This window comes from Pristis pectinata, chromosome 2 (assembly GCF_009764475.1).
Source record: "Pristis pectinata isolate sPriPec2 chromosome 2, sPriPec2.1.pri, whole genome shotgun sequence".
Classification (NCBI taxonomy): domain Eukaryota; kingdom Metazoa; phylum Chordata; class Chondrichthyes; order Rhinopristiformes; family Pristidae; genus Pristis; species Pristis pectinata.
Genome location: NC_067406.1, coordinates 104,393,282 through 104,415,985, shown reverse-complemented (window position 1 = coordinate 104,415,985; position 22,704 = coordinate 104,393,282).

Here is a 22,704-nt window from a genome sequence, read left to right as displayed (position 1 = left end):
CTTGAGGGATTGAGTTATGGAGAGAGGCTGAGCAGGTTGGGACTTTATTCATTGGAGCATAGGAGAATGAGGGGTGATCTTATAGAAAGGTATAAAATCATAAGGGACATAGATAGGGTGAATATGCACAGTCATTTTCCCAGGGAATCAAGATCTAGAGGGCATAGGTTTAAGGTGAGAAGGGAGAGATTTAGTAGCAACTCTGACAGGAAACTTTTTCACCCAGAGAGTGTCAGTATATGGAATGAGCTGCCAGAAGAAGTGGTTGAGGCAGGTACATGAACAACATTTAAAAGGTATTTGGACAGGTACATGGATAGAAAAGGTTTAAAGGGATATGAGCCAAATGTGGGCAAATAGAGCTAGCTTAGATGGGAATTATGTCTGTATTATTTAGTGTGGAAGATTCTTAACAAATAACATTCTTCAACCACTCACTGGGTTGTCTTTTCTGCTGTGTACCTTCATCAGTTCTACAGCTTGAAACTTCTCCTTGAACAGTTTCATCTCTTTCACAGCCTCACCCAACTGCTACAACTTTGTTTTTAGATTTCCATTCTGGAGCATCACCCTTGTACGACCCGCTACTGGTGGAAACTCTTATGAGAAATATTCTGTTCAGAGTGGCAATTCCACTGGCATCTCCAGAAAATCAACAATCTGTCTTTGTGTATCTTTTAGCTTCACCTGATGACTCGATTTAGTTCCCTTCAGCTTGTTACGGAGAGAAAGCTATTCTCCTTCCAAAGAGATAAAGGTTGTCAGCCATAATTCCTGTAGCTTCTAAAGTACTCCTTCTCTGCATATTCCCAGTTTTGTTTCCTTCCTCAGTTAGTTTCACTCCAGCCATTGACTGATTGTTTTCGATGGTTAACTTATCCAAGCTGCAGCGATTAACTTGTGTCTGCTAGCTGGAGACTGCCTGATGTCTCCAAAGCCTATCTGACCAGTTCACCCTGAAGTGTGAGTGTGTCCAGATCTCCTCACTATCCAAAGCTAAGATACTTTTAAAACCACAATCACTCAACCCCACGAACTTGATCCAGTCTATTCCTATACTTCTAATTGCTCCCTCAAGTTGATATATTGACCTTACAGGTATCATTTGTATTGCTCATTTCAGATGTAAAATAAATATCATTGAATATTTCTATTTCTACCTCCTCATCCTCTTGACTCCACAGCACCCCAGTGGCTCCACTCCAAAGGTTTGCCCCTCTGCTCGCACCATTTGTGCAATGTGCCCTACCTGTGCCAATTGTGTTTCCATGGACGTTCTGTGGATGGGTATTTCCCAAGGTATCCATAACAAAGCCTCCAAACTTTTCCACACTTTAGCCTTCCTACCTCTTCCCACCAAGCCTCCTTGCAGTGTTTGTGTGACTCAGCCTTGATAAAGAAGACTACATTGCTAATACCAACTCTTTGCAGCTCAGAATCATGCCCCAGACAAAGCTAGCTTGTTTCCTGGTGCATTATATCCTTGCTAGTTCCAATCCTTGGACAGTAGGTTCTCTGTATTAACCCATATCAAATGAATTTTACAACAGTTCCTGAGTATTCCAATATGCCCCCGACTTGTACTTTTTAGATAGTGGAAAGATATGGGGTGGCAGGAGATGAATCACTTGCCACAGAATACCAATTCTCTGACCTGCTGTTATAACTACAGTGTTTATGTGGTTGGTCCAATTGAGCTTCTGGTCAATGGTGACCACCACCCCCCCCCCCCCCCCCCACCACCTCCCCACCCCCAGGATGTCGATAGTAAGGGAATTGGCAATAATAATGCCATAGAATGTAAAAAGTAGGTGGTTAGACTCTCTTATAGGTCTTGGTTATTGCCTGGAATTTTATGGTGTGAAAATAACTTCCCTTATCATTCAATGCCTGAATGTTGTCCGGGTCTTATTGTATGACTGCTTCATTTTTGGGAGAGTTGTGAAGGGAACTGAACATTTTGCAATCATCAGCAAACAACACCACTTCTGACCTTATGATGGAAGGCAGGTCATCGATGAAACAACTAAACCTGTCCTGAGAAACCTCCAGGGACTGGGATAGATAATTGACCCTCCGTAACCTCAGCCAGCTTCCTTTGTGCAAGGTGCAATTTCGTACACTGAATTGTTTTCCATTTGATGGGCATTGACTTCCGTTTTACCTGGGGTCCATTTTGCCATACTCTGTCAAATGGTGCCTTGATGTCAAGGGCAGTGAGCCCTGGAATTCAAATCTTTGGTCTATGTCTGGACGAGGTCTGGAGCCAAGTGGTCTTGGCAAAATCCAAATTAGGCATGGGTGAGTAGATTATCTGTGACTGTCGCTTGATAGGAGCATCAATGACAGTTTTGATCATTTTGCTTATGACTGAGAGTAGACTGATTGGGTTGTAATAAACTGGATTGGATTTGTTCTGAGTGTCAATAGGACATATCTGAGCAATTTACCACTTTGCCAAGTAGATCCTAATGCTGTAACTGCTCTGGAACTGCATGGCTAGAGATACAGCTAGTTCTGGAGTGCAGGTTTTCAGTCAGGATATTGGTATTGGTATTTGTTTATTATTGTCACTTGTACCGAGGTACAGTAAAAACTTGTCTTGCATACCATTTGTACAGATCAATTCATTACACAGTGCATTGAGGTAGTACAGGGTAAAAACAATAATAGAATACAGAGTAAAGTGTCACAACTACATAACAAGGTAGATTGTGAGGTCAAGAGTCCATCTCATTGTATAAGGGAACTGTTCAATAGTCTTATCACAGTGGGATATAAACTGTCCTTGAGCCTGGTGGTATGTGCCTTCAGGATCTTGTATCTTCTGCCTGATGGGAGAGGGGAGAAGAGAGGATGACCTGGGTGGGTGAGGTCTTTGATTATGTTGGCTGCTTCACCAAGGCAGCGAGAAGTATAGACAGAGTCCATGGATGGAAGGCTGGCTCCCGTGATGTGCTGGGTTGTGTCCACAACTCTCTGCAGTTTCTTGTGGTCTTGGGCAGAGCAGTTGCCATACCAAGCTGTGATGCATCCAGATAGGTTGCTTTCTGTGGTCCATTGATAAAAGCTGGTGAGTGTCAAAGGGGACATGCCAAATTTCTTTAGCTTCCTGAGGAAGTAGAGGCACTGGAGAGCTTTCTTGGCCATGGCATTGATGTGGTTGGACCAGGACAGGTGATGTTCACTCCTAGGAACCTGAAGCTCTCAACCCTCTTGACCTCAGCACCATTGATGTAGACAGGAGCATGTACACCACCCCCTTTCCTGAAGTCAATCACCAGCTCTTTTGTTTTGCTGTCATTGAAGGAAAGTTTGCTGCCATGACACCATGTCACTAAGCTCTCTATGTCCTTTCTGTACTGTGACTCATCATTATTTGAGATATGGCCTGCTACGGTGGTATCATTTGCAAACTTGTAGGTGGAGTTAGAGCAGAACCTAGCCATGCAGTCATGAGTGTATAGGGAGTAGAGTAGGGGACTGAGGACGCAGTCTTGTGGGGCACCAGTGTTGAGAATAATCATGCTGGAAGTGTTGCTGCCTTTCCTCACTGATTGCGGTCTGTTGGTCAGAAAGTCAAGGATCCAGTTGCAGAGGGAAGTGTTGAGCCCCAAGTCTTGTAGTTTGTGATGAGTTTGCTTGGAACTACAGTATTGACGGCAGAGCTGTAGTCAATAAACAATAGTCTAACATAGGTGTCTTTTGTCTGTCCCATTGCCTCTGCTGTATCCAATGCTATCAGCGGTTTCATGATATCATATGAAGTGAATCAAATTGACCGGAGATTGGTGTCTCTAATGTTGGGGATCTCAGCAGGAAGTTGTGATGGATGATCAAATCCGCACTTCTGCAGATAATTGTCATTGTGAGCCTTGTCTTTAGCACTCATACGTTGGGGTCTGCCACCATTGAGGCTGGAGGTATCCTTGGAGTCCCCTCCACCTGTGAGCTATTTAATTGTCCACCACTGCTCATGTCTAGATATGGTAGGACTGCAGAGTTTTGATCTGAACCATTGGTTATGATAAGATAAGATAAGATATCCTTATTAGTCACATGTACATCAAAACACACACTGAAATGCATCTTTTGTGTAGAGTGTTCTGGGGGCAGCCCGCAAGTATCTCCACGCTTCCAGCGCCAACACAGCATGCCCACAACTTCCCAACCTGTACGTCTTTGGAATGTGGGAGGAAACCCATGCAGTCATGGGGAGAACGTTCAAATTCCTTCCAGACAGTGACCGGAATTGAACCCGGGTTGCTGGCGCTGTAATAGCGTTATGCTAACAGCTACATTACTGTGCTGTTTTTCCTGTTTACCAAGCATGTAGTCCTATATTGCAGCTTCAATAAGCTAGAACCTTATCAGTTTAGGTATGCTGGGGCTGCTCCTGCCATTCTAAAGTCCTCGTTGAATCGGGGTTGATGCCATGGCATGATTATAATGGTAGAGTGAGGGATAGGCCAGGTGTGGTAACAGGATGTGGTAACATATATACTGCTATTACTGATGGTCCGCATTTTTGAGCTGTCAGAACAGTTCTTTCCCATTTAGCATGATTGTAATACCATACAATATGATGGAGAGTATCCTTGGAGTAAAGCCAAAGCTTTGTCTCCACAGGGAATGTGCAGTGGTCACTTCTGCCAGATAGATTAATGAGGATGAGATAAAATGCTGGTTTATTCACTACCTTCTGTGGAAACAGTTGGGCAGCTATGTCATTCAGGACACAGCCAGCTTGGTCAGTGGCAATACTATTAAACCACTCGGTGATGAACACTGAAGTCCCCCACCTGGAGAAAATTCTGTGCCATTGTTATTTTGGGGTTTCTTCCATGTTTTCTTCAACATGATTAATCAGCTGATGGAGGGTGGGAGGTGGTAATGAGGAGAAGGTTTCCTTGTTCATGTTTTTTTGATGCTAAGAGACTTTGTTGGGTCTGAAGTCAACGTTGATGGGTCTGCCCAGCTGGAGAGGCAAGCCGCATCTGGGCATTGTAATGGAAAGGGACAAAGAATCTGCAGATATTGGAATCTGGAGCAACAAATGATCTGCTGGAGGAACTGACAGGCTTTCCCCTGTCTCCCTCCCCTATCTGGTTCTGGTTCTATCTGCCATTCACCTTTCCCCTCATGGTTCCCATTCTCACCTCCTTTATTTTTCAGAGTTCAGCACTGGTAGCCCTTTGTGTTCCTGCTTCTTTCCTTTCAGCAGCTGTCTCCAACCTTCACACTCCCCTCCCCTCACCTTGCTCCATCTGCCTCTCATTTCTTTCTCTCTCCCTCTCTATCTGCCTCCATCTCCTGCCACTGTCTCCCAATTCCACCCCTGCTCCCCTCCCCTACTTGGTTTGACAGGCCTGTCATCTTACACCCCTCCTCAGTCCAGCAGCCACCTCAGACACCTTGGGCTAAATTGTAAGATGACAGTTTATAATCTGCAAGTGCATGTGCACATAATATTTTAATAAGATTTTCAATAACTCCTTAAAGGACAGCTAACTGATAGTGTACGTAAGTGTATGTGTACCTTTAAGAACTGACTGTTCTATATGTTGTGACGCTAATACATTGTTGTACCGCTCTTGAGTTTGAGAATGGCTGCCTTCAATAAAGAATGTTCTGTGAAGCTTCACATTGACCAAAAATATTAACTCTGTTCACCTCTCCACTGATGTTGTCTGCCCTGCTAACTCCTCTTTATACTGACCATCTCACGTCTCCGCTCTCAGTCCTGATGCAGGGTTTCGACCCGAAACATCGACAATTCCTTTCCTCCCACAAATGCTGCTCAACTTGCTTAGTTCCTTCAGCAGATTGATTGTGTTGTAAGGGCTTGGCGTACTGTCAGTCAGATATTATTCTGTGAGGATTCCTATGGCGGATGTTGGTTAACTAGAGTTTGAGACTCTCCTAATTTAGACAGCAGTTCCCAAATGTTTGTGAGGAGGACTTTCCAAGGTCAGTTGGGCTGGGAATGTCATTGCTGCATCTGAATGTAGTGCCTATATCAGTGCCAGATGGTTCATGTGGCCTTATTCTCTGTTTAAATACAGCTGTAATGAAACAACTGAGCGGCATCAATTCAAAGGGCATCCATGAGTCAGCCACATGGGGGGGTCTTGAGTCACCAGATCAAGTAAGGATGGCAGATTGCTTCCCCTTAAGGACTTTGTTGAACCAGAAGCCATTTTTTTAATGATATAATCTGGTAATTTTGTGGTCATCATTTCTTCAGCCAACTGTTTTTTTTTCAAATTCCTGATTATTAACAGAATCTACATTTCATATCTGCTGTGATGGGATTTGGAAATCTGGATTTGGTCTCTGGTTTGTTAGGCCAGATCTCTTGATCACTGTACCCATGCTATTGTTTGCCTTCAGGAACAACTGCTCACCGTCCATATGGAAGGCAAGTGAGTGAGTCGTCCCATATTTCACATGACTACCTCCTGCCAACTTCACCATTCATGCTCCTACTCAGATCACCTGGTTCTCTTGCCCCACCATGCTGCATCTCTGTCTCCTGTTACTCTCACAGGCAATAACAGCCTAAACCCTACCTCAGTGTCATGTATGAGGCTTTCTTTGGTGTCGTTGCAAGCACTATTGCTCAGACCAAGTAAAGAGGGCAATGGAACACCTCAACAAAAGCAGAAGCAGAAGGAAAAAGTTAGCAGAGCAGACCACATCAGTGGAGAGAAGATAAGAGTTAATATTTTTGGTCAATGGGAAGCTTCACAGAATATTCTTTACTGAAGACAGCCATTCTCAAACTCAACAGCAGTACAACAATGTATTAGTGTCACAACATATACTGTAGAACATGCAGTTCTTAAAGGTACATATACACTTATGTACACTACCAGTTAGCTGTCCTTTAAGGAGTTATTGAAAATTTTATTAAAATATGTGCACATGCACTTGCTGATTACAAACTGTCATCTCACAATTTAGCCCGTAAAATAACCCTTTTTGGAACCAAATCTGTTCATTGCTCCTCAAGAAACATGCACCTGGGATCATTATTACAGAAATTGATTGATCTCCCTCATTTGGCAAAATTTGCAGAGTCAATCCCAATAGGCGCATCCCAATGCTACTGCTGAAATGGACACTTCACAGACTTTTGGGGCCCTTCTCCCAAAGGTCAGCTATCAACGTGTGAAGGAAAAATAGAGTTAACTGGAACTGGATATATAAAGTCTCAAAATGGTGCAGCAGCTAACATGAAATAGTTTCTAACATTATGGGTCAAGTGGTACACATTCTGTTTTACAGCAAATTAGAATGTAAATAGGTATTCTTGATTATATTCTGTATCTGACCGCCATTCCTTCTTATCTCTTAATATCGCATTTGATATGCATTTTATCATTTTAGTTGATTATTCTTTATTAAGTCTTATACTTTCTGAAAATAGTATTAGTGAAACCACATATAGGTGGCATGACATCTTCAACAGTATCCTGGTGGAACTAATCAGTAGGGACATTGCTTGTGTCTGGCAGAATCATTAGGAAAGGTAATTACCCTGGACTATAAGGAGTGTAACAGGATTTCCCACAAATCCTCCCAGGGTCAAAGGTGATATGATATACATTATAAAGCTTAACAGGATATAATATAAATGAAGGTGAATTCTGTAAGAAACTATCAACTTCACAACAGAAATAGAAAAGGTCAAAGAATCAAAATATGTTTTTGATTATTTGTTAAGAAATTGTATTAACATATGCAAAGGACACTAAAATCATTAAATACAAGCTTGTCCTCAATAATTGATACGATCTCCCTAAGAATGAAGTGCATTAGAAGAGTTGGATTTTCTAATATCAGGGATGTAAATCAACATTGACAGCTGAACATGATCAGTATTAACTTGAGTTTTGTCACAGTTAACAAACCAAATTGATGCAGATTAAAACACTTTTTCTTGTCAGGAGCGGCACTCACTTGTCAAAAAGAATACTGAAGGGTGACTGTCTAGAGACATCCCTTTTCTAATCAATCGACAATCAGTCATGGAAAGTGCTTATTCTGCTCTTAGCTCAGCTTCTTCATTACTCTTTTGCACATTGACCTCAGGAGAAAAACATCTCGTTTTTTTGCCCCTCTGGCTTTGACTGAAGTGAACTGGTTCCTTCCGGAAAAAAACACAATTTAAATTTAGCAATTAGAAAAAATGAAAAGTCCCACCGCTTCGCAGTACATTGCTTCTTGCAAAGATCTCTGCATCAATTTCAAAACATGAAGGAGAGTGCAAAAGTGCACAAGGGGGCATTTGAAGGAGAGGAGAAAGAGCTTGTTTGTGAGTATTTGTGCTAAGGTGACTTCCCTAGGCACTGGGATGAAGGTGTAACCAGCAGTTTCCTGCTTCTATTACAGAATGTTAGTACAGAATAATTACTTGCTTGGCAAAATGACAAGACATTGACCCCATAGACTTATTGAATTCTCATCGCCTGCCTTCAGGCCGTGTCTCAGGTTATTCAATTTTGCCTGAGGAGGACAATCTATTATGGGAGATAAGTCGAAAAGGCATCGCAACTGATTGCCCACCAAAACCATTATCACAGCACAGGGAGGCCAATATCAGTAACTGGGCAGACATACAATCCAGCCTGGATTGCAGTGGGACCACAGACAATTCATATCACTGAAAGCAATATGACACAAAGGCAAGCAGTGTGGGGAGTTGTGAGCTTAGCAAGTAGGAAACAGACTCCTTAATCATTTCTATGCCCCCTTCACATCCCTCCAACCCTGGAACTAGCCCTGGAACAGCCCCTCCCTCACAAACACTTCACCCACAATCAGGCAGTTAATTGCTTGCAAACATTGTTGGAATAAATATCAGAATTTTACAATCTGGAAGGAGATCTGTTTAATTTATGCTTTGCAGGTTCTATGTGCAACATTAATTAGTGTCTGCTGGTGACCATTGAAGTGTTAAATTTGCCAAGATTGTTTGAAGAAAATCTCCCAGTCTATTGAATTTGAAACAGTTCCAGAATCTTTTCCCCTGCAGCAGACATCTCAAAGGCAATCTGAGGAAAATATTTTGCCTGGAGGGGTTACTTTCCTTTCAAGACCTATTCCGTGCTTTGCAAACACATCAAGGAAAGTGATACTGTGAGACAAAAAAAAATCAAAGAAATCAAATGAATACATGTACAAAGTTTGTGAGACAGGCTAAGGAATTCTCACAGCCATAACAGGGATGAAAATTTGGATTATTACGTTTATGCTTCTAATAAATTCCTGGCCAGGCTGTGCTATTTGTCAATTGTTAACCATATTGTTCACCTGAAATATCTAATTTTTGCTGTTAGGAAAAGGAAAGAGAACATGTTGTAAAATTGCAGCAGATCAATGAGCATTATAAAAAGAAAGAAAAAGGGAATGCATCAAAGAGTGTAACTCTATCACCAGTTAGCTTTTGGATATGTCTAGCTGTTTGTATAAATTTCAAATTTTCAGCAGATTTTTTTCAACTTTCTCTCGAATGAGGAATATCTTCTTTAGCTGATGAACTCATTAAAAATGCAGCACGTATGTTTAAGTAGGGCTTATATTTTTTTACCAAATGTAATATCCCCAACATTCTGTGGATTTACTGGGTCCATGATGAGCCCAAAGCAACAGCAGAACTCCATTTCAAATATTTGGGCATTATTTTATGATGTTAATAACCCGCCCATTTTCAACTTTGGAAAAAAGGCAGACGGCCAGGATTCTCTCCTCTCATTGGCAATATTCAGCAGCCTACTTGATATTCACAACTCCGCAGACATTTGATCTAAATGTAAATGGTTGCTCTGTTTGAGCTAATATATTAGCTGTAAAAAAGATGTACAGTGAACAAGATGAAGTAACTAGCATCAGCAGTTATTGGGACCAGAGCAAACGGCTGACTTTTTTCAGAAGCATTACCACATACAACAAATTCAGCTTGAGGATATGTGGTGATAATGTATAATGCAAAGCATATATGGATCGTGACTTCATTATTTAGCCACAAAAACATTACATGTAATCCAAAAAATTAAAGATTGGAAAATGTGCTCTTATAGCTATTCTAGGCTACAACTTTCAATTACCAAGTTCTCCCATCTGAGCATCAGCAGTTGAAAACGTTCAGCAAAAAATACAAATCAACGTTTGATGAAAAACCTAGGGCTGAGCTATTTTATCATCGATACAATAGATGGCAGCCTCACAATTTCAGTGATTTGATCTGGGATCAAGTTCAATGGGCTGGGGTCAGCACAGGTCAAATTGGTCTGAAAATCCCAACCACTCCCAATTCACTCAAGCCTATCAATAATTTTCCTTTTCTTCACTTAACTCTACTGACATAAATTAGCTGAACTTAAACCAATATTATCACAATCTTGTATGATACAGTATTTAATCGTTCTCTTCCAATGCTGACAGAAATCTCTGCTTTCAACTTCTGTATAAATTCATACCAATATAACTGAATTTTTTAGACAGTGCCAAGAAACAATTTGGCAGCACTCCTAAACTTTAGTCATGATTATTGCTCTTGTTTTTCTTGAAGACTTATTAAACCATGCATATTGCCTTTTGAAAGATTAGCTTTGATAGCGTGTGCATCACTGACCCCTGAAATTTTCAAGGTAATTCTTATTGTATGTAAACTCCTTCTATGTGAAGGAGGTCCTGTCTTTTAATTCCCACCTCCTCACGATAGCACAGCCAAAAATTACTCATTTATAATATTTAAAAAATGGTAAAACAATCACGCCATTCCACACAGCAAGTATTAAAATTTTCGTTGCCTAACCTGATTTCAGATTACTTATTCTTTCATTGAGAAGTATATTATACTTCATTAAGGAAATGTGCATCAATTTAAAGATACAAAATAGTGAATTCATACTGAATGATCTTAATCTAAATGATTCATAAAAACGTACTGTTCAATACTTCAGTAAATAAGTCAAGGGATTTAAAATGACCCTAATGAGTTAACATCACTAAATTAATAGACGAACTAAATTAATAGAGGAATTTAATTCAAATTCCTTGGCTTGCTGTATTGCGTAATCTGTTTTCACTCCAATAAAGATGTGAAGAAGAAAAAGCTTGGAAATGAACAGTTCTGAGGACTTCTTGGAGGTTTGATAACTGAAAATGATAAGATAAGATATCCTTATTAGTCACATATACATTGAAACACACAGTGAAATGCAGCTTTTGTGAAGTGTTCTGGGGGCAGCCCGCAAGTGTCGCCACGCTTCCGGCGCCAACATAGCATGCCCACAACTTCCTATCCCGTACGTCTTTGGAATGTGGGGAGGAAACCGGAGCACCCGGAGGAAACCCACGCAGACACGGGGAGAACATACAAACTCCTTATAGACAATGGTCAGAATTGAACCCGAGTTGCTGGTGCTGTAAAGCATTATGCTAACCGCTGCACTACTGTGCCTGCCCTCAATGACACTGAATTACAAATTTCTTCAACTGATGTCAACCAGTTCCAAGCTCTGCACCTGCTTTGTTGTCGAGGCATACTCACGTGTATGTATACCATATACCCCACCAACACCCCCCTCCCACCACACACACAGACATGCGCACCTGTCCCAGGTGATCTCTCCAATCAGTCTGGCTGCAAACAATAACAGGAGGAACACACCTACTAACAAGAAATTGCTTGTGATGAACTCAAAGGTGTAACCATAGGACCAGCCCTGCATAAATTCATGTACAACTGATACACCACCCATATACAACCGCTGCCAACCATGGTCACTTCAATTGACTTTTTAAGAGGGGCAAGATGGGGAGTTGATGGAAGCCTTTACCATTCAGGTGCCAATATCAGAAGTACGTCCAAGGTGACTGGTGTGCTTAGCTGCACAAGTCCTAACATCTGGCTCCCCCATTCAGCAGAGCAACCACAGCACATCAAACTGGACAGTTAAAATGGCCTGAGGGCAATCAATTTCATACTAGGCCACATGCTCATAATGAGGGAATGGAATGCATATGCAAAATATTCTCTCCTATTGTGTAACTGTCACCCTTCTAATCCCAGGTTTTGCCCGAGCTGCCTCTTTTTTTGCTGCACTGTAAACCTAAATATTCAACAAATAAAACAACTCATTCATCATCAGTGTAGTTATGGTGGATCAACACCCAGATATATCTCAATATTATAACTATTTGACCAAAGTTTATTCAACGTCTCTCCATTTTTACCTGTTTTTGTTTATATTATAAATTACCAATTGCTCATGGCAGGACCCTTAACAACGTTGATGTACAGAAGGATCATGGGGTCCAAGTCCATAACACCCTGAGAGTGGCTGCACAAGTCAATAGGGTGGGAAAGAAGGTGTATGGCATGCTTGCCTTTATTAGTCGAAGCATTCAGTTCAAGAGTCAAGAAGTTATGCTGCAGCTTTAGTTAGGCTGCATTTGGAGTATTGCATTCCATTCTGGTTGCTTCATTATAGGAAGGATGTGGAGGTTTTGGAGAGGGTGCAGAAGAGGTTTACCAGGATGCTGCCTGGATTAGTGAGTATGTGCTATAAAGAGAGATTGGACAAACTAAGGTTGCTTTCTCTGGAGCAGGGAGGCTGAAGGAATACCTGATAGAAGTTTATAAAATTATGAGAGGCATAGAAGAGTAGACAGCCAGTACTTTTTTCCCAGGGTTGAAATGTCTAACACTAGAGGGCATGCATTTAAGGTGAGAGGGGGAAAGTTCAAAGGAGGTGTGCTGGTTTGGTTTTTTTTACACAGTAAGTGGTGAGTGCCTGGAATGTGCTGCCAGGGGTGGTGGTGGAAGCAGATATGATGGAGGCATTTTAGAAGCTCTAAGATAAACACATGAATATGCAGAAAATGAAGGGACATGGTCCATGCACAGATGGAAGGGACTAAGAGTCATTAGTTTAACTGGTTTGGCACAACATCATGGGCTGAAGGGCTTGTGCTGTACTGTACTATATTTATGTTCTATCCCAATCACATACCACTGAACATCCTCCCACAATCACTAGTCCTGCCTCACCCTATCCCAATGCTAAATTTCCAATTGAAAATGAGTTGTATTTGAAAACCATTGAATGCAAAGCAAGCCACGCAATTCCAATGGAAATGCAAAGAGAGATTAAGCAATGCCCCAGTTTCTATAACCCACCTTCCAGGCACCAATTCAGATTGACACTGTGTGAGTTTAAGTCTTGTTAACTGTTGTTAATTTTATGGCTGAGAAACAGCAGAAAATTGTGCGAGAATTGAAGAAGTTGAAAATTCAAAGCAATAATATTTTTTTAAAAATGTAACTGCTTACAACCAAAGCAATTTTGCTGCTTTAAGCCCAGAAAGTACATTAAAACATTTGAAGTACTCACAATTATTAAATTGCATAATTGCATTTTATCAACCCGGTACTTTGATCTGCATAATTGCGTTTTCATGGAAAATAAAAGTATTGTGCTGTGGTACTAATTGTCTTTAGCTCAAACTGTATTTGTAAAAATATCGTCAATGAAACATAAACAAATAAAGGAATAAATTAAATCATTGCCACATTAACTTTTAAAGTATTCACTCATTATGACCATCTGCACATAAACATAATGCAAAGATTTCTTGGAGAAACTTCACTATTCTACCTCAACTACAACTGATTGTTTTCAATAATCTGCAGACAGACACTTCAGCACTAGGACTATAGAAATGATAGGATGATAGATTTTCCTCTATCGCATTCTTTATGTCTGCAGGATGACAAAATGAAGGTCTTACATTATTAAGGTTTCAGGTGCGCTGAAATGTCGTGAGAAGCCTTTGATGATTTTTCCAAAAGCCTATTTTAATCAGTTCACAATGTCATCTGAATTAAAGAGAATGATTATCTTACGAGTTGCTCAGTTGGTAGCACTTAAGGTCAGAAAGCTCCTGGTTCCAGTCCCATGCCAGAGAATTGAGAAAAGAAATTTAGGCCCACACTTCAGTGTATTACGGAGTGAGTGCTTCACTTTCAAAGGTGCTGTTTGTAGTTGAGACAATAACTCAAGGCTTTCTCTGCTTTAACTAGTGGATATAGAATTCTCATTGTGCTATTTTGAAGTAGCGTAGGCGAGTTATCTTTGGCGACCTGGCTCATATTTGACCTTCACTCAATTACGCTAAAGCAAGTTATTTTGTTGTTATCATACTTTTGTTCATAGGAAACTGCTGTTTGGTGACTGGCTGCCACATTTTCTTTAGAAAAAAATTGCTTCATTTGCTGTCATGCTTCAGGACATCCCAGGAGTGATGTGACAGGTGCTGTAGAAATGGAAGTTCTTCTCTCAAAAATATGAATTGTAGCAGTTATCCAGTCTTGAATAGAAATCAATCCTGACCTTTCTTTTATATGTTCATTCTACAGTGTCAGCCGGGTTCTATTGCTTAGTTATGTATTTAATATATTCAGTGATAAAGTCTGGGTGTTTTAAAATCTTTTCTCCTCTGCAAAGAGGTCAATCACATGGATTTGGCTATGGAGAAGAATTATTGTATTGTGCGTCATAATTGCGGGGGACAGGCTGGATAAGCTTAAAAATCTTATCCTGTTCATCATTTTTTCCATTTTTCAACATGTATGAAGACAACACACATATACTCAATTGATGGCAAAGCAAATTTTAAAAGGTTTTCAGGTGTTCTTTTTGTTTACTATTATTTTAACTTCCTCTGTTTAAAGCCAGTGATAACTTTTACTTCATTTTGCAGTACCGTGTGTAGTCTGTGGAGAATATTGTGTTTCGTATATTGAAACCCGACCCAAACAAATCTTTTGACTCATACAGTGTCCTCCCCAGAGTTTTGAAGAAATGTGCCTACAGCTATTATCGCATCTATCGACTCACTAGGATTTAACTGGACCAGCCGCTGGTCCCAGATGATTAGAAAATGACCTACGTGGTGGCAAAGTTCAAGAAGGGTGAAAGCACTGAGACTGAGATTAGGGACCTGTCAGTCCCACTGATATGATAAAAGTGCAAAATGATATGTGACACGCAATTCAATGACTTTGATCAGTGAAAATGTTTACGAAATAAATTACACGTTCAGTAATTACACTTGCCATTGACAATACGTCTGGCTTTAAAGGTAATGAATAAATTGGACCTACTTAATAATCTTATTTAGTAATGGATTTTTGACCATAACAGTCCGGACAAAAAAATAGGTTTTTGTCTATATGCCTCTATAAAACTAATCAGTTATAAAACTAGAATATATTCCATAAGGAGACACAGTACCTGGCTTCAGTACAGCAAGAAAACTGTCAAAGAATAATACTAGTATTTTTATGAGTTGCTATCCATGATGCAAAGGCTAATAGTTATAATAACAATCTGCAAAAAATTAAAGTGAGCAACAATTGCAGCAAATTTTGACATCAGGGTGGGAATAAAACTTCACAAATAATAGTTAGCTTAAACTTGATCAACTGATAAATCAGTGTCAGCAGTCAGATATGTTGGAAACATATACAAATACAGAATTTATCTCATGAATAAGTTTTGGTTATTTATACATCTACCCGACACTTTATCTGAAAGCCTAATGTGCAAGTGTATGTAATTTTGCTCCCTACAGCAGCTGTTGAGAAACAATGCTTCAATCAAAGTAAATTCTTGAGAGTGCAGGAGGCTTTAGTCTGTGAAGAATTCTGCGGTCATTCTTTACATTAAAAGTCAAATGGGACCACAGGAATCCTTACTTTTTTTTCATTGTGCACTTTTTGATCATCAGAATGGTGCAACAAAATATATATCCATGTACAATGGACAAATAAGAAAGAACACCACATAATTTTGGTCTAGCCACACAAAGGCTGCATTTAATAGTTCCACAAAAAAATATTTATTGCACATTGATAGTTAACATATTCCAGATTTTTTTTAAAAAATCTGTTATTCCTTAAAATATCAAAGCTGATTACTTCACTGATGCCACCACCAGGGTCTATGAAAAATACTTTTTATGTTGTATCTAGTTCTTCAAGACCCATCTCAAAAACATTTGAAAGCATCAGTCATATCTGAGGACATTAGTTGGCTCCTGTTTGGTTTCAATTCTGTGGCAGGATGAAGAAGAACTCCAGAGGTTCTGAAATTTCCCAAATGGCTAAAGCAGGGCAATAGCACTCTGGAAAATCCTGTGCAAAGTCTTACTGGCTCCTCCTGTTCCCATTGTGGTCTTCTCCATTCTGGTGGCCCCTCCAATTACTTGAGATAGTTTACTTGGGCTCCTAGAAGGTAAATTGGTCCTGGATGCCTTCTCTGTAGCAACAAATGAATGCACTACCTCCCCAGTACTTGTTGATGCTACTTCCAAAGGAGAGCCCAATGGTAAGCACCACTTTATATTTTTGGGGCCGGAAAAGACAGAAAAATTCTTTAGAGTCACAACATCATCTGAGGTTGCTCCTGCTGTGACTCCCTCCATCTGCAAAAATGGGGAGTTTTTGGACTCCCTCCCTACTTATTTGCGTCCTCCAATCAAATGATCCGATTCCAATTTGTATCAGAATCAGAATCAAGTTTATTATCGTTGACTTATATGTCATGAAATGTGTTGTTTTGCGGCAGCAGTACATTACAAAGACATAAAATTACTGTAAGTTACAAAATAAATAAATAGTGCAAAAAAAGGAATAATGAGGTAGTGTTTGTGGGTTCACGGACCAGTCAGAAAGCTGATGGTGGAGGGGAAGAAGCTGGTCCTGAAACACTGAGTCTGGGTCTTCAGGCTTCTGCACCTCCTCCCCAATGGTAGTAACAAGAAGAGGGCATGTCCCGAATGGTGATGGTCCTTAGTGATGGATGCCCTCTTCTTGAGGCACCACCTCTTGAAGATATCCACGATGGTGGGGAGGGTTGTGCCTGTAATGGAGCCGGCTGAGGCTACAATCCCCTGCAGCCTCTTGCGATCCTGTGCATTGGAGCCTCCATACCAGGCTGTGATGCAGCCAGTCAGAATGCTCTCCACTGTACATCTATAGAAATTTGCAAGAGTCTTTAGTGATGTACCCAATCTCCTCAAATTCCTAATGCTGCTGGGGTGCCTTCTTCATGATTGCATCCATGTGTTGGGCCCAGGATAGATCCTCCGAGATGTTGACATCGAGGAACTTGAAGCTGCTCACCCTTTACACCACTCAGTGAGGACTGGTGTGTGTTCTCTATCTATTGATGCTATGAAATCCAGAGGTAGCAAATTGCCAGGGCTCACTGATCCACTTTCACAGCCTGTTGGACAATGCCATTCTCCAGATGAACTGGTCTTCTTGGCTTATGCTGTAACTGGCCACCTCAAATCTGCTTGACAGGAAAAATCGGGAGCTATACTTTGTTTTCTTTCCTGCTTGTAGGTAGACTTGCAAAACAAGCTCAGAAACATGAAAAAAACATTAACAGTTTCAAACAGAAGGCCATTAGATAAACTAAAATGGACTATTAGCTTTTAAACAACATGGAACAGGCCTTTCAGCTCACGATGTCAGTGCCGAACATAATGCCAAATTAAACTAACTCTCTTCTGCCTGCACGTGATCCATATCCCTCCATTTCCTACATATTCATGTGCCTATCTAAAAGCCTCTTGTGCCACTATCGTATGTGCTTCCATCACTACACTTGGCAGCCTGTTCCAGGCACCTACCACTCTGTGTGTAAAGTACTTGCCCCGCTCATTTCCTTTAAAGTTTTCCTCTCTTACCTTAAATGCATGTCCTTTAGATTTCTACCCTGGGAAAAAGATTCTGACTGTCTACTCTATCGATGCATCTCATAATTTTATAAACCTCTATAAGGTCTCCCCTTAGCTTCTGATGCTCTAGAGAAAACAACTTAAGTTTGTCCAACCTCTCCTTATGGCTTGCACCCTCTAATCCAGGTGGCATCCTGATAAACCCCTCCTGTACCCTTTTTAAAGCCTCCACATCCTTCCTGTAATGGGGCAACCAGAATTGCACACAATACTCCAAGTTCATCCTAACCAAAGTTTTATGCAGCTGCAACATAACTTCTTGGTTCTTATACTCAGTGGCCCAAGCGATGAAGGCAAGCATGCCACATGCCTTCTTTACCACGTTATTCACTTTTCACCCCCACCTCCACAGTTTAGCCTCCAAACAATTTCAGGACTTTCTGGGCTCTGGATATTTAAGATAGCCACATGAATGATAGAGAAATGGAGGGCTATGTGGGAGGGAAGGGTTAGATAAAATGCAGGGTTAGAGCAGGATAAAATGTCACAACATCATAGGCCAAAGGTCCTGTACTGTGCTGTAATGTTCTATGTTCTATAAAATATAAAGGGTTGTTCAGATTCATTCCCCAATTATTGGTTTTATCTTAGCTCTCTCTGTGTTTAGTTTTCTCACCACAGCAGCCCACTGTTGCAAGGCATCATCTAGTGCATGGTCGTGCAACAAACCTCTGGACAAGTAGATCAATTATGCTTCATTTTGTCATGATGTTTTATTTTACAAAAGCTTCCAGAGGGGTTTTCTGGATGGTGTTTGTTCCAGGCCATCTGCATAACTCCATTATGACCACTCAGGGCGTTATAGCTCAACTCCAGGACTGCCTCACTAAACAAGAACAACCTCCTATATTCAGTTGAAGTAAATTTAGATGGGCAATAATGTGTGCCAGAGTACAGGCACTAGGCCTGTGGCAGTAAAATCCAAGTGAATAATCGACTGTGTTCTTGTCCATTCAGAGTGTATGAATGAATTGTTTTATTTAATGCCTTGCCTACTTCAGGGTAAAGCTATTAGGGATGAAAGCTGTTGGGCAAAACTTTTAGAAATGCATGTAAGTTGATTTGTTTTTTGACATTCAGAAATATTTAACCATCATAAAATATGAGATGCAGAACAAGAAAAGTTTAAAAATTAAAATAATGAATAAAAAATTATAGAAATTAAAAACACATAAATCCACATTTAAATAATTATAAACATTAAATGAATCCCAAATTTTGTTTAAATAATTATAGATTTATGATTCTCTCTACCTACAGTAGCAATTCAAATCAATGGGATCCAAGAATATAATCCCCAGCATAACTGCTCGGGAATCTCAGCAAGATTCTGCTCTGCCATTGAACTTCAATGGAAGTCCAGAAAGAGAGCAAAGCTAGACTATGGCCAACAGAGTTCACCCAGTAAGTAGGGGATTTCTGCATTCACTTAGCTTGAGAAATGCCAACAGTTTGATGAAGAACTAGTTATATTTCCCAACAAAGTGATACTGAAAGGTATGAATACAATTGTATGTTGCAAGTTGTGTCCATGACTCTTCTCCACTCAGTGCTGTGTCAGGGAACATGATTAAACTCAAGGGTAAGGTTTTTTTTCATGGCCACAATCTCTAAAGACAAAGAAACTGAAAAAGACATTCCAGAAACTCAATTTGTTACTTGGAAGACAACACTAAACTTTATTTTGCAATCACTGATTTATATCTTTACTTTTTGTTATAAACACTCCTCTAGTTGTAAGAGTCAATATGAAGAAGAATCCAAAATTCTGTCCAAATGGATTTCCACAAAAATATTTGGAGAAATTTAACTGATTCAAACTTTTTTTCTGCTCTCATGTTTGATTAATGATCTCAATATGTTTCTGGTTGATCCTTATTATTCGGTTTTCCATTTGCTTTATTCCCATGTTCCTGACTTTTTCAGCTGTGATTTGCCGATGAACATATGTCACTGAAGGATTTACAGAGAGTATATTTTCAGAATAAAAATTTAGAGTAAGTTTTTCTTCAAATGTTTTTCAAGTGAAGTTTATTCACACATATTTTTAAGGTGATTGGGTGACCTTCAGCAACACAGCCTTTACAGTAATCTGGTTGTGTATTGTCCACCACTTATTGAATCCACCAGATGTTCATTCAAAGAAGTAGGAGAGGGAGGAGACCATTCAGGCTTCAGAGCCTGTTCTGCCATTCCATAAGATCATGACAGATCATCTACTTCAATTCTCTTTTCCTGCCTTATCCCCATAAGGAGCCACAGTTACTTCTGCCTCAACAAAATGTGATGTAATGTGATGAAATACTTCAACATAAACAATTAGAATCTGGTGATGTGTCTTTACCTCTGTTGCCCAAAGGATCCATCATTACTGCACTGTTTAACAAGATGGACAGCCAAAGATGGGCTTTGACCCCTGCTCCATGATTCAAAGGCTCCCCTCAGTCAAGGTAGTGGTGATATATTCATCATTTAGGCTTGTGTTCCTGCTTATCTCCCTCCAACAGCTGTCTCCAACCTTCACACTACCCTCCCCTCACCTTGCTCCATCTGCCTCTTCATATTTTCTCTCTCTCTCTCTCTATTGCTCTCTCTGTCCCTCTCTCTCACACACACTCTCTCTCGAAATGAATGCTAACATTGCATTTGCCTTCTTTACTGCCGACTAACCCTGCAAGTTAACCTTATGGGAATCCTGAACTAGGACTCCCAAGTCCCTTTTGCACCTCCAATTTCTGAATTCTTTCCCCATTGAGTAAATAGTCCACACCTTTATTCTTCCTACCAAAGTGCATAACCCCACACTTCCATACGCTGTATTTCATCTGTCACGTCTTTGCCCACTCTCCCAACCGGTCCAAGTCCTTCTGCAGACTCCCTGCCTCTGCGACACGACCTGTCCCTCCACCTATCTTTGTATCATCTGCAAACTTGGCCACAATGCCATCAGTTCCTTCATTCAGATCATTAATGTATAAATGAAAAGGTGTGGTCCCAACACTGACCCCTGTGGAACTCCACTAGTCACAGGCAGCCATCCTGAAAAGAACCCCTTTATCCCTGCTCTTTGACTTCTGCCAGTCAGCCAATCTTCCATCCATGCTGTTACCTTGCTTCTGACACCATGGGCTCTTACCTTATTTAGCAGCCTCGTGTGTGGCACCTTGTCAAAGGCCTTCTGAAAATCCAAGTAAATAATGTCCACTGAGTCCATTCTCACCACTCCCTTTCTCCTCTCTTTACTGGCCATCTCACCTCTCCACTCTCAGGTTTTGATCCGAAATGCCGACAATTCATTTCCTGCCACAGATGCTGCTCAACACACTGCTTTTCCCCAGCAGATTGTTGTGAAAGAAAAAAATAAATTGATTAAAAGCTCTTCCTTGTTTTTTTAAGAAGGTTCTTCTTAACCAAAAGATAGTCAAAATGTTCTCACAAGAGTAACTCCCAAATGAAGGTTTGAACTCTCATTCAGGTGAGTAACAGTTACCAGGAGCTCTCTGGGGCTGCTATGGAAAAGACTGCAACTCAGCAGCAGTGCATTATCACAGACTTCATGTCAAGATGATAAATACATAACAAACTGAACTGAATAATCTACACATGTTATGCATACAATTAGAAGTAATTGTTCTCATCAAATGACATCCCATGTGTTTGACTTCCTTGTCCTTCTTGACTGCCCTCAGTATGATTGGCCACACCACTCTCCTCCAGTGCCTCTCCACCTTTGTCCAGCTAGAGGGAACTACACTAGCCTGCTTCTACTCTTATTATACAATCATAGCTGGAGAATTATTAGCATTGCCTTCTTTATCCTTGCAGTGTTCCCTTTGTTTTTTCCTCAAGGATCTATCCTTCTCATTTATTTGGTGCTCCTTAGAGTAAATGGCATCAATTTCCTCATGTACATAGATGATACTCAGATCTAACTCACTACCACCCCTCTTCACTCCCCCACAATCTCTAAATTATACTGTGCTTGTCCAACAATCCATACCGGATGAGCAAAAGTTGCCTTCAATAAAAATTGGGAAGACCAAAGCCATCACCTTCAGTCCTTGCCAGAAATTAGTTTCCAAGTCACCAACATTAACAGTTTATCCTGGGAATTGTCTGAAACTCAGTCAGACTACGTAGAGCCTTTCTGACCAACAAACAGCCTATTGCCACCTCCTTATAAGTTGCCTACAGCTGCTAAAGTTTAAAATTCTATTATTCCCCAACCTCCCTTCTTTGTTGACAAAACATTCAACACTTGACTAGTTTAACATACTTCGGAGATTTATCCCACATCTCCTTTCCATAAACTTCAAGATATCCTAAGGACTATTGCCTATGGTCACTGACTCCTGCTTGCCGGCCTTCCTGTTCTCACTAACCTGAACTAACTCCCCATTAGGTAAGAAGCTCAATTTTAAAATCCTCATGTTCATGTTCAATTCCTTCCATGTTTTTGATTCTCCCAGTCTCCAGTATATCCACCAATCCAATAATCCTCTGGGATATTTGCAATCCTACAGTTCTACCCACTTGATCATTCTAAATTTAATTGTTCTCCTTTTGGCAGTGTGCCTTTAGCTGCCAAGATTCAAAATTCTATAATTCTTTCCCCATATCAAGACAATTCCATCCCACCATCTTCTACCTGGATGCTGCTTAAAACCTACCTCCTTCACCAAGTTTTTATTCGGTCCTAACTTTCTTATTATGTGGCTTGGGATTTTTCTTTTATTGACAATGCTCCCTGGATTGTTTTGCCTTGGTAAATGCAATTTTTTTGTTATTGTCACTCCAAGTGAAGTTTTCAGTTAGAACTATCCGGTCAAGTTTTATATTGGCTCAGACAGAAAATAAGAGTACGAATCTTCCAGTAAAGCA